Raw genomic sequence first — 13,423 nt, forward strand, 5'->3', positions numbered from 1 at the left:
CATTCACACTGACTAAAATTGAGTTAGCATTAATGAGTGAATTTTCTGAGGTAATTCTACGCACCATCTTCTCAGTCACTGTTTTTACCTTCTCTGCTTGCTTCCATTTTTCTACTTCTCACACCATTTTATTTTTTTTTGTTCTCTTTCCTGCTATATTTTTCCTATTCTCTTTTTTTTTCCTTTTCTTTATCCACAGCAATGATATTTTTCAACATTAAAAACCTGAGAACTCCACTTCACTTTACTGCTTAAACACAGCATTCGTTATATCACCTCTGCTTATTTATAGATATTCTACTCCATAAGATTCACACAACATCAGACATTTCAATAATTGACTGAACAAAGGTGATGTTTGGCCACTCGCTGCAGCTGAGAATGCTTCCACGTGAACATTCATGGATGTTTCTGTGGACGGTTAAACTCAGAAACCATGAAAATGGATTTGGACTGTAAAGAGTATATAAAGAGTTAGCTACAATGGTTTAGAACAACAATCACAATGAACAGTTTTACACTTAAACCTCCATCAGTCAACAATTTATTACCTCAACAATGATGCAACAATAATAAATGAATGTTTGGTTTCACTCAGATGAGGATGGGTTCCCGCTTAAGGTTTTTTCCTCATACCATCTTAGGGAGTTTTTCCTTGCCACTGGCGTGACTGGTTCACTTATTAGGGATGAACTTAAAGTCTAATTTATAAATGTACAATTTATATACAACTAATCTAAAAAACTAAATAAACAAGGGGTCTATCTAGCCAACTTGTACATATAGATTTTTATAATATACCTTACATGAAGAAAAGTTTGTGGACCCCGGACCATCAAATTATTTTTGAACATTCCATTCCCCATTTAGTTTCCATTCACTGTTATAATAACTTCCACTCTTATAGAAAGTTGTTCCACAGGATTTTGAAGTCTGGTGCTGGACATTTGTGCTCATTCATCCAAGGGCATGAGTAAAGTGAGGTACTGATGTGGATGAGGTGAGGAGGACTACGTTGCAGTCAGCATTCCAATTCATCTTAAAAGTGTTCAATAAGTTTGAGGTCAAGACTCCTTAGCAGACCACTCAAGATCTTCCACCGTAACCCATGCAAAGCATATCTTCATTTGGATGGCTTCGTGCACAGGATCATTCCCTTCACTTGAACCAGGAGACCCAATCCTGTTCCAGCATGACAAGGATGTCCTATAAAATTGTGTACCTTGAACTTTGTGGTAACAGTTTGGAGGAGGAACCTCATATGGCTTGAAAAGCCTATACACTTTTGCCCATATAGTATAGATAGATCAGGGATGAAAAAAATATGACGGTCTTGCAAGGGTCACGGTCTACTGACTCAGATATGTGTGAGAAAAAAAAAGGTTATAATTAATGAATTTTTGTTGTCTTTTAATACCTAGATCCTATTTTTTTTCCTTGCTATCAGCACACACAAAAAAAGCTCAAAGGTGGGCTTTAGGTTCTTCATATACATTTTCTAAGAAATATAAGCTAAAAGCCCTAGAATAGAGATCAAATAAAACTGCACTGGGCAAAAAAAGGTGGCAGAAAAAAAAAAAACGAAAAATCGACTGATAATAGACTCTCACTCCCAGCATAGCATTTCCAACAGTGCTAAGAACATATTCCCTCTGCAAAGCTGCATGAGCCAAATCTTCAAACAAGGCACAAACTCGTTCAATCTTTAAATGCTCCTTTAATATGCTTTTACTTTACATTCCATCTTTTATGTTACGTCTGCATCTTTTGAGCACCCAAATAAGTAAATATACTGATATGATAGACTTTAATGAAATTCTTTATATTTTAGTTTTTGGTTACATGATTAGGGTTATGATTAGGGAAATGCTTAAGGAAAAGCAGTGACAGCTTGGTGGTGCTGGGATTTGATCTCATGACCTTCCAATCAGAAGTCAACCACTGAGATACAACTTCCAAAAACTCAAGCTTAAATTGTTTGAAATGCACATATTGATCGCTATAACATGTGCTAGTAATCAAAACGTTCATCAACATCATGTGCATGGTAAGCGTGAGGCTGCAGTTATTTATTTTAACTAACACACACACACACACACACACACACACACAAACAGACACAGCCTGTCTATTATATTATAGATACAAATAAAGAATTTTTTTCCAAGCAATGAAAGATTCAAAGAACGCCTAAAGTTGTTTTCGCAGCATTAATCTTCAGTAGAATGGAACACGTACGAGACAGAGAGGGACTGAGACACTCATCTCATCTGTCTCCACAGTCATCTATAATCTTATCACCATCATCAGCCTACCATTCTATCAAAAATCACAACAAACAAAATCAACTAGATGACAGGAACTGGGTTGTTGTCTGGCATTGGATTATGTGTGTGTGAAACCTACACAATAAAAAAATTAATATTATTTCAAAATATACAAAAAATGGATAATAAATATATTTGCTAAAATACAGTGGTGTGAAAAAGTGTTTTCTTGATTTTCAGTCTCTTTCTTATTGTGGAGTCATGAACACTGACCTTAACTGAGGCAAGTGAGGCCTGCAGTTCTTTGAGTGTTGTTGTGGGGTCGTTTGTGACCTCTTGGATGAGTCGTCGCTGTGCTCTTGGGGTAATTTTTTGTCCGGCCACTTCTGGGAAGGTTCTCCATTGTTCCATGTTTTAGCCATTTGTGAATAATGGCTCTCACTGTGGTTAACTGGAGTCCCTTAGAAATGGTTTTATAACCTTTTCCAGACTGATAGAGCTTAAATACTTTCTTTCTCATTTGTTTCTGAATTACTTTGGCTCTCGGCATTATGTTTAGCTTTTGAGTATCTTTTGGTCTACTTCACTTTGTCAGGCAGGTCCTGTTTAAGAGATTTCTTAATTGCAAACAGGTGTGGCAGTAATCAGGCCTGGGTGTGGTGAGAGAAATTCGACTCAGGTGTTATAAACCACAGTTTTAAAAGGGGGGCAAACACTTTTTCACACATGGCCATGTAGTTTTGGATTTTGTTTTCCCTCAATAATAAAAACTGTCTCTAGGTTACGTATGTAACCCTAGTCCTGAGGGAACAGGACACTGCGTCTCAATGCTTTAGGAACACCTTGTGTTGTCCACTTTCTGAATTATGTGTGAAAGTAATTAAGCTTCCAGTGGCAGGGCTAACAGCCTGGCCTCCTGTGCCAGGAAGTCTGAGAAGTCTCTCGAGGCTGGTTTCTGACCCTCTCAGAACAACTGGAGCAATGCCCTGCAGCCGTTGCGGCGGCGGGTCTCCTCCATCTGCAGCAATCTCCCGGGCAAAGATGGAGGGAGATACCCGCTGGAGGGAGGCTGCACCCCAAAGCACATCCTGTGGCAGAGCTAACAGCATGGCCTCCTGGTGGTGTTTAGGAGGTATGGGCACCGTTTAATGAGGTGTACACCAACCTCCTCGATGTGGGGCGCTCTGATTGTGAGGGCCGCTGCACCACTGTCTGTTTGTTCGAGGAGAGGACCACCCTCAGGTTGGCCGGCTCCTTCAATCTGGGCTTAGAGCCTGAACAGGCCAGGAGGAGCCACCGGGACATTCAGAGGGAAACTCCTGTCCCTGTCTGGATCTCCACTTACAGGGTGAGCCACAGATCCTTTTTGTGGCTACTAGAGCTGACATGGACCGGCCTATGGCCCGTGCCGTTCTTTGGTGGGCCTAAGGGTTAGGTCGCAGCACGATGTAACTCCTTAAATCATCAGCCCCAGATCTAAATCCCTCTTCTCTTGTAGTAGGTCAGCCTGGTATGCCTGCAACACACTCATTGGGTGGAGGCAACTCGCAGCCTGACCCGCTGCCGCCTAAGCCTTGCCTACTAGCACCGTCTCAACGGTTCAGTAGGCAGTAGCGAGGCCTTAGCGATGATGCTTGTGGGGAAAAGTGGTCTCCCAGGACCTGGACACCTCGGTTTGCAGGTCGGAAAAGAATGGTAGGCCCCGGCATGGAGGCTGTGACGTGGGGCACAGGAAAAGCTCATCCAGCTCACTGCTAACAAGCTATTGCTAACTTGGACATGGCCAGCATCGCTACCTCCAGGAGCTCTTCCTACAGCACAGGCTGTGAGGAGTCCGTGGGCTCGCTAGCCTCCAAAATGTTTTTTTTTTTTATCAGAGGAAAAAATATGGAGCACGACGCTACTTGTGCCGAAAGAGAAGGAACCGCCGAATATATATATATAAAATATTTTTTATGGATACTGAAATTTTCTTGACCCTAAAATATATTTTGAAATAGGTTTTGGTTTATATGGAATATATTTCATACAACATTTATTTAACATATATTTTAATAGTTCTATAATAGAATAGAAAGTGGACGATTGGACAATTGGACGATTAAGAGATGTTTGAAGCACGAGGGGTAATAAGCAAGGGAAACTAAAAGGAAGAACACTATTCAATGTTTTTTTTTTTTTATTATTATTCAGAGGAAGCATTATAAATAGAAAATCTATGCAAAACCTTAGGACTTTTTCCTCCAAAACTATGTCCTAGCTGCAGAATCGAAGCTCTTGCCAATTCTAAATTCCTTCTGACTTCATTGACGTTAGGTATCTGCAAAAGTGAGTGGGTGCTTCTGCAAAACTCTTATAATATATTTATATTTAAATATATTTATTATATATTTATATCAAATATATTGATGCCATGTCAAATAAATCTCCTAATCCGACATCCTGCCTTGGTCTGGAACAACTACCCTGTGAGTCTTTCTATGAGAGAAGTGATCACGGATGGAAAAACTATTGGGATATAACTTACTACTGTAAAGTAGAGGTAGGCTGAGGTGGATACAGTTACTGAGAACAGGAATACAGCAAAGATCAGAAAGCAATAACCAGGCAAGGTAAAAAAAAAAAGTCAAAATCGGATTAGTGAAACGCAGAAATAAAAGGCTTGATAAAGACAAGTGGGTGAACGCAAAAAAATACAAACAGGGGAGAGGAAGGAGGATACATGTGGGAGACACCATTGACAAGAAATGAAAGGAGACAAGATGATTCAAAACAAAACACGTAGCAATGTGAACAAACATACGACAACATGAAGGAATATACCGTAGCGCCGCGAGCTGCTATGCACACTGAGTCTCAGCATGAAAAATGACAAGTACATTGTTCAGAATGGACAATTTTCTCTTGATACGATTTTTTTTTTGTTTGCTAGTTTGCTACATCTGGCATCTTGTTACATTCGCATGGGCAACTTGGTTTGCTCTAATGAGGTTGATAAATAAGGACCATATTCATTCATTCAAAAATATTAACTGTATAACTGGTGTTTGTAAGCACACGTCTGTAGTTTTGAACTTGAGAGATGTAGCCGAGGTTGAAAAACTGTCAGAGCCTGAATTTATACATCATGCTGACAAAGTCATTGGCTTTTCTAACTATGATTTATTTTCTCCCCATGCTTTTACTAATGTGATCACTGTAGAGGTCATTTTTTATTTTTAAAAATACTTTTAGGCCACGACTACTATTTGACTAAAGATATGTATATGTGAAGCACTGATCAGATCACATTTTAAAATCTGTGTATTTAATTACAGAAATTGAATGACTATGGCTACAAAAGTTGTGGTGATGAAGAATAGCTAATTCTTAATGCTAGGTCTAGGCAAGTACAGTAGATGATCAGATCCTATATAGTTTGGAAGCCACCAGGTTTTGTCTACTTCGTGAACAATATTTGCATGAATATGCAAGCAGCATGACTTAATTAAATTCCCTAATTAGAGTTCGATAATGTCTGGACAAACTAGATGTGTGGGTGCCCAGATCGCAGATGAATGATGGCCCAGAGTCAGCCCACACTTACCACTGTCGCCAGGCAAACACATCAGAGTGAAATGATAACGAGGCACTTATCCCAATCTGGCCACCAGAACAGACCAGCACTCAGTTTCAATAGAACCAAAACTCCAGCATGTCCTGGAGCATGCTGGACCAGGCATAGCTAGTATTAGTTTAGTGACTAGTTCTAACTGGCTACTAACTAACTAAAACTAACCTGCTCCCAAAACTCGATTTATGGTAGTCTAGTGGTTAGGATGGGCGCTCTCACCGCTGTGGCCCGGGTTCGATCCCCGGTCAGGGAACCAAACCCAGCCATTAGGGTTGCACAAGCCTTAGTGCCGGTCCCAAGCCCGGATAAATGGGGAGGGTTGCGTTAGGAAGGGCATCCAGCGTAAAAACATGTGCCAAATCAAACATGCGGATGGTCCGCTGTGGCAACCCCTAATGGGAGAAGCCAAAAGAAAGTTTAATGCAGTTAAAAAAAATAAAAATCAAGAGTGTCAGCAAGTGGATGGAAAAACATAACATTAAATACTGTACTCTACAATTTTGGTAACTTTGCAAATCAAAGTTTTATTATAGTTGCTTGCCTCAAAGTCTATAAACAGATATGTATGGAGGTAATTAAAAATAAACAAACAAACAAACAAAATATATAAATATAAGCAGGATAATCTACAGCTAGTTATAGGGTGTTGCACTATTTTAATACACTGAGCTTTGTCACATTACACATGCAGAGTTGCGACCATCTGGCTTTTTATTGGCCCCTTCTATTTTACTGGTGATCTTTCGTTAAAGGATTGAAATTTTGAGATAGTCAATTACTTATCAGCCAGTCAGGGCTAGTTATTTAACCAATACTGACTGTGCCTGGTCCAGCATGTCAGCTATATCTGCAGCGAAAGGTTCTCAAGATGTAAGACTGTCCATGTCATGCTGGAGTTGTGGTCCTATTAAAGAGTGCTGGCTGGTGGCCAGATTTGGATAAGTTCATCATTATCATTTCACCGTGTTGTGTTGAAGATCACAGAGATGAAATTAGCCAGAAATAAAGTACTTTTCACGTTCTTGAATTTAATAAATGTTATTATTTACCAGACAGATTTTTAATTAGAGTGATTAATAAAAAAAAGAAAGAGGAAAACGCTCGAAGACTAAAAGTTAATGACTGTACATGGAAAAAAGAGTATTAAAAACATGCGATCAGCATATGTTTTGTCAGCTCATTAGTTGCGCTGCGGAAGAACGTCAGAAAACATGCTTAACTAAGCATTTATTCCAATGCAACCGATGCTCTACAAAAATACACTCGTTTTAAAAACTGAACGAAAAAATAATCTGAATCTGTATAGTGAAATGATGCATTTTGGTCATGTAATAGATGTTTTTTCTAGATTTCCCTACTCATAGAGTAGCAGACTGATTGTATTGATGAGATTAGAGATGTGGGAGGTTGCCCGTATAGCGAGACGAGACGGTCTCGGTTTTTCTCATTTCTACGTTTTTATCCCATTCACCTGTTCTCTCGTGCCCAAGGTTAAAACTGAGAGAGAAAAAAAAACAGTCTTTAAATCTTCTTTGAGTCAAGAACAGAACACATTTTTATTGTATCTACATTAGACCTACAATCTGCGAGAGTGTTTTATGTAATGATGTATTGCCGTTCTGAAATCATAAATCTGTGTTATACAATAAAGTGTCTGGAGATCAAGCTGTCGGAGTTTAGTGGTCAAGAAGAAGTGGATTATGGCTGACAGGGGTTGATCTTCCAGACTAGTTTATTGCAACAAAAAGAGGCAAAGTCATGCTGCTTTATTGATTTTCTTTTTATTATTTTCTTTTTCTTTTTTTTAATAGGATGCTTATATCAAAATTCTTTTTAAATGCAATATGGGTTTGTGTGTGTGTGTGTGTGTGTGTGTGTGTGTGTGTGTGTGTGTGTGTGTGTGTGTGTGTGTGTGTGTGTGTGTGTGTTTCTTTAAACAATATGGAAAAATCATGTTTTATCCTGCTTAGGTTTTTTTCTTCTCATATTTTATCATTAGATCTATAATTCTGCCCACTCGAAATCATACAGTTGTGCAATCAGATTACATTTAATTGAATGAATTTGACTAAATGATTATGATAGATTGAAATAAAGGAGGAAGAGGTGTGTAGGAATTTCTTGCATCTGTGCCTTACTAGTAATAATAAAGCTGGAAATCCTTGGAACATTTTTTTTTGTTACCATTCCTTCTTTTTCTTTCAAATTTTTCAAATTGTAAGGCCCATTTATCAAAAATGCCATATGCGACGATGTAGAGAGCTTGCTGGCCCAGAGAAAAGAAAATGGGAAGCAGATGATTTCATACCCACGAAAAGAAATGAAGAAAAAAGACTTTATTTATTAATAAGGCTTTATTACGCCACATTCGCACACACATACATACACACGTTGCATGTTCAGCTTTCTCTTTTCCACAGCTTGTGTGTTGCTCTTTTTTTTTTTTTTTACTTTGCACTGCTCACTGGAAGAGAGCACATTCATGAACAAAATGATGCACTGGTGTGTGACCACTCAGTTCCTCTGGCTCCACCTTCCATTCACAAGCCAGCACTCGACCACACCCCAGAAACCTCAGAAAAAAACATTAGGAGATAATTATGTGCATACAATAACTCTCTCAACGTGTATGCAATCGTAATTGTTTATGATTAAAGTTGCTTATAAGGCAGCACACTGAGAATCTTGACAATGAGGTGTGACGTATCTGAAAACAAAATTACACGTACACTAAAAAAAAAAAAACCCTCTCTAACATATCTTTGGATTATTTATTTTCTCCCAAGCTGTCAGGAACACTAATATACCCTGTGATAGAGTCAAAACGGCTGCATCATCCTTATTCAATGCACGTGTTCTTGTGCAACTAGGCATTAGTACAGAGCAGTGTGATGTCTTATTGACCACATTGATAACACAGAACATCCCAGCCTAGAGCACAACGAGCTGCTGATCGATAACATGTGACTGACAAATAGAAAGCTAGAAGAGAAGCTAATAACAGTCACGTCGTAACGCCCGCTCCCATAATCAGCTTCAGGCTTTATGGCCTGCATGGTAGCAGAACAAAGATCATTCCCTGATTCTATTATCAAGCTACAGTGATTATATATATATATATATATATATATATATATATATATATATATATATATATATATATATATATATATATATACTGTATATAAAAAATACACACACAAAATACAGTTTTGCTATTTTAACCTGTCCATTGTCAAATATATTCAGTACTTATAATGTACTCATAATAATAAATCATAATTCCAATAATAAAAGTAATAATAAAAAAAATAAAAATAAAAAAAAAATCTGTGTAGGTGCACTAATAGTAAAAAAAATAAGGTTTCACTATAAAATAATCCCCAAACGACCGTTCGTACTATGAATTTGTTTGTAAGTTGTTACTGTTATTGACTACGCATATCTCCTAATGATGTAAGAGCTATAAATACTATCAAATCAACAATTAAATATACTAAAACAAATCGAAATAATTGAAATACTGTATACAATATTTTGTATTAAGTAATAAAAAATAAAAAATAAATTCCTTGGCCCGAGTCCAGTAGACTTGTTAGGGTCGACGCCTAGCTCACTGCGGCTCTCCTCCGCTTTGAATTTTTTCGATTTCGAATAAAAAAAGAAAAAGTACGTAAAGTGGGGAGCGTCTGTATTTTAGGCCTCAAGGACTAGAGCCTGGACTCATACTATATGTACAAGACCCACTGCCTTACCTCATCTTGCATAAACACACATACAATAAATGCCCAGGTATTGGGAAACCTAACTTTTCCAGCCACATGTAATTTTGTCTTCCAAAATTTTACCACAAATTTGGGGGCACACAATTGTATATGATGTAAGCACTTACACCATTAGGAGATATGCGTAGTCAATAACAAACACAGTAACAACTTACGAACAAATTCATGCTACGAACAGTCGTTCGAAACGTAACTCGTTCGTAAGGTGAAATCAACGTGTATTAGGTAGCACAACAATCTATATTCACTGTATAAGCTCCGCCCACTTCAGATCAGAAGCTGCTGGCCAGGCGCGACTGTCGTGAAATTGCTGCGACGTGTGGCTTCTGCATTTTTCCCTTTTTAGTTTCCTTTTTATTTTGTTCTGAAGTTTTAGAAGAACATATAAATAACGGTTCTTTTTCATTTTCAAGATCAAAACCGAATGACCAGAACGTACGTGGACCTCGACGGCACATTAATACTACATTTTTATTTACCAAAACATTCTGAGTAAATTCCTTTCCTTTAATTTGAACTATTTCTCTGGAATCTTGTTGCAACAATACATTTTCAGAGTCAGAGATCAGGCTTCACTCTCAAATGGGCAACTTCTTAGTCACATTATAGCATCAAAATTTAACACTCAGAAGCAAGTGAGGCCATAAAATCGAAGCTCTGAGACATTTTCCTAGGATATAAAGACGGTAAATGGCTATAATCATCATATTGCCTTTCACACAGCTGTGAAGTCTCAAGCAAAAGCATCACCTAGTAGCCCATTAGACCAGCAGGCAAAGAGCGGAGACTCTTCTGATTGCCGTCATTGGAGCTTTTTTTTTCCTAACCTCACCTGTGTCTCCTTTTTTTTTTTTTTCTCAAACACTTAACAGCCGTCAGGGTGAAAGTGCAGCTATAGATTTTGGACATTGCTCTCGTTTTTCCTAACATGTAGTAGAATTATTTTTTTGCATGAAAAAGCTTAAACACCATGGGAGTGCTTTCATTAGTGTTCAGAACTGCAGGAAGTACACAAGAAAGAATCGTTAAGACTTTCAAGGACTTCAGAGAAGACCTGCTGATTTCTGCATCGTAACATTTTACATTTCATTTTTTCTCTGGTTTTTATTCCTGTAATTCTTGTTAGCTTTGATTTGAAAAAAAAAGTCCTTGAAAAAAACCCAATTAGGATTTGCAGGTCCAACTAAGCATGCACAATAGATGCTGACAGTTTTAATACATTTTGTGATTATAGTTTATTTATAGCTATAAATAAATAATATACCGTTTTTTCCAGACTATAAGCCGCTACTTTTTTCCCACGCTTTGAACCTTAAACAACGAAGCGGCTAATTTATGGATTTTTCCTGGGTTTTTCCCGGTTTCACAAACTTCAAGCCAAAAAACTGAACCCCATAACATTAGACCAATGAAATTGGGTTCAGGTGAACCAATGAAACTCTTTATATTAAATCAGATGCGCTCCCACTAAATCGGGCCGCACCACATCATAAATATGGATGATGTTCCTCTGACGTTTGACCTGCCACTCACTCGGACTGTCTACAGGAAATGTGAATCATTCGTCACGCTGAAAACAACCGGGCATGAAAACACACTTCACCTGTGTTCTGAGCTGCACGGCATCGGGAGAAAAGATTCACCGATGGTGATTTTTAAACACACTTCTTCTTCTTCTTTCGGCTGCTCCCATTAGGGGTCGCCACAGCGGATCATCCGTCTCCATACCACCCTGTCCTCTACATCTGCCTCTTTCACACCAACTACCTGCATGTCTTCCCTCACCACATCCATGAACCTCCTCCTTGGCCTTCCTCTTTTCCTCCTACCTGGTGGCTCCATCTTCAGCATTTTTCTACCAATATAATTCATGTCCCTTCTCTGCACATGTCCAAACCATCTCAATCTCGCCTCCCTCACCTTGTCACCAAAACATCCTACATGTGCTGTCCCTCTAATAAACTCATTTCTAATCTTGTCCATCCTCGTCACTCCCAACGAAAACCTCAACATCTTCAGCTCTGCTACCTCCAGCTCCACCTCCTGTCTTTTACTCAATGCCACTGTCTCTAATCCATACAACATCGCAGGTCTCACCACAGTCCTATAAACTTTCCCTTTTATTCTTGCAGATACCCTACTATCACAAATCACTCCTGTCACTCTTCTCCACCCACTCCACCCTGCCTGCACTCTTTTCTTTACTTCTCTAACACACTCTCCATTACTTTGCACTGTTGACCCCAGGTACCTGAACTCCTCCACCTTCTCCACCTCTTCTCCCTGCAACCGCATCACTCTACTGCCCTCCCTCTCATTCACACACATGTACTCTGTCTTACTCCTACTGACTTTCATTCCCCTTCTCTCCAATGCATATCTCCACCTCTCCAGGCTCTTCTCAACCTGCTCTCTACTCTCACCACAAATCACAATATCATCTGCAAACATCATAGTCCAGGGAGACTCCTGTCTGACCTCGTCCGTCAACCTGTCCATCACCACTGCAAACAGGAAAGGGCTCAGGGCCGATCCTTGATGCAGTCCAACCTTCACCCTGAACCAGTCTGTCGTACCTACTGCACACTTCACTGCCGTCACACTGTCCTCATACATGTCCTGCACCACCCTCACATACTTCTCTGACACACCTGACTTCCTAATACAATACCACAACTCCTCTCTCGGCACCCTGTCGTACGCTTTCTCTAAATCCACAAATACACAATGCAGCTCCTTCTGTCCTTCTCTATACTTCTCCATCAACATCCTCAAAGCAAATAAGGCATCTGTTGTGCTCTTCCTCGGTATGAAACCATACTGTTGCTCACAGATGGTCACCTCTTCTCTCAGCCTGGCTTCCACTACTCTTTCCCATAACTTCATGGTGTGACTGATCAACTTAATTCCCCTGTAGTTACTGCAGGTCTGCACATCTCCCTTATGCTTAAAGATCGGTACCAGCACACTCCTTCTCCATTCCTCAGGCATCCTCTCCCCTTCCAGAATCCTGTTAAACAATCTGGTTAAAAACTCCACTGCCATCTCTCCTAAACATCTCCACGCTTCTACCGGTATGTCATCTGGTCCAACCGACTTTCCATTCTTCATCCTCTTAATCGCTGCTCTCACTTCCACCTTACTAATCCTATCTACATCCTGCTTCACCAACTCCACATCCTCCAACCTTCTCTCTCTCTGATTTTCCTCATTCATCAGCTGCTCAAAATACTCCCTCCATCTTCTCAACACACTCTCCTCACTAGTCAACACATTTCCCTCCTTATCCTTTATTGCTCTAACTTGCAGTACATCCTTCCCAGCTCGGTCCCTCTGCCTGGCCAATCGGTATAAATCCTTTTCTCCTTCCTTAGTGTCCAACCTCTTATACAGCTCCTCATGTGCCTTTTCCTTGGCTTTCGCCACATCCCTTTTTACCTGCTGCCGCATCTCCTTGTACTCCTGCCTACTTTTCTCATCACTCTGTCGATCCCACTTCTGTTTTGCCAACCTCTTTCCCCTAATGCTCTCCTGCACTTCCTCATTCCACCACCACGTCTCCTTGTCTTGCTTTCTATTTCCAGATGTCACACCAAGTACTTTTCTAGCTGCCTCCCTCATCACTCCTGCAGTAGTTGCCCAATCATCCGGCACCTCTTCACCACCACCAAGCCCCTGTCTGACCTCTTCCCTGAACCTCACACTACACTCTTCCTCCTTCAGTTTCCACCATCTTATTCTTCTTTCAATCCTTACTT

Source organism: Silurus aristotelis, assembly GCF_946808225.1.
Source record: "Silurus aristotelis genome assembly, chromosome: 23".
In the NCBI taxonomy this organism is placed as follows: domain Eukaryota; kingdom Metazoa; phylum Chordata; class Actinopteri; order Siluriformes; family Siluridae; genus Silurus; species Silurus aristotelis.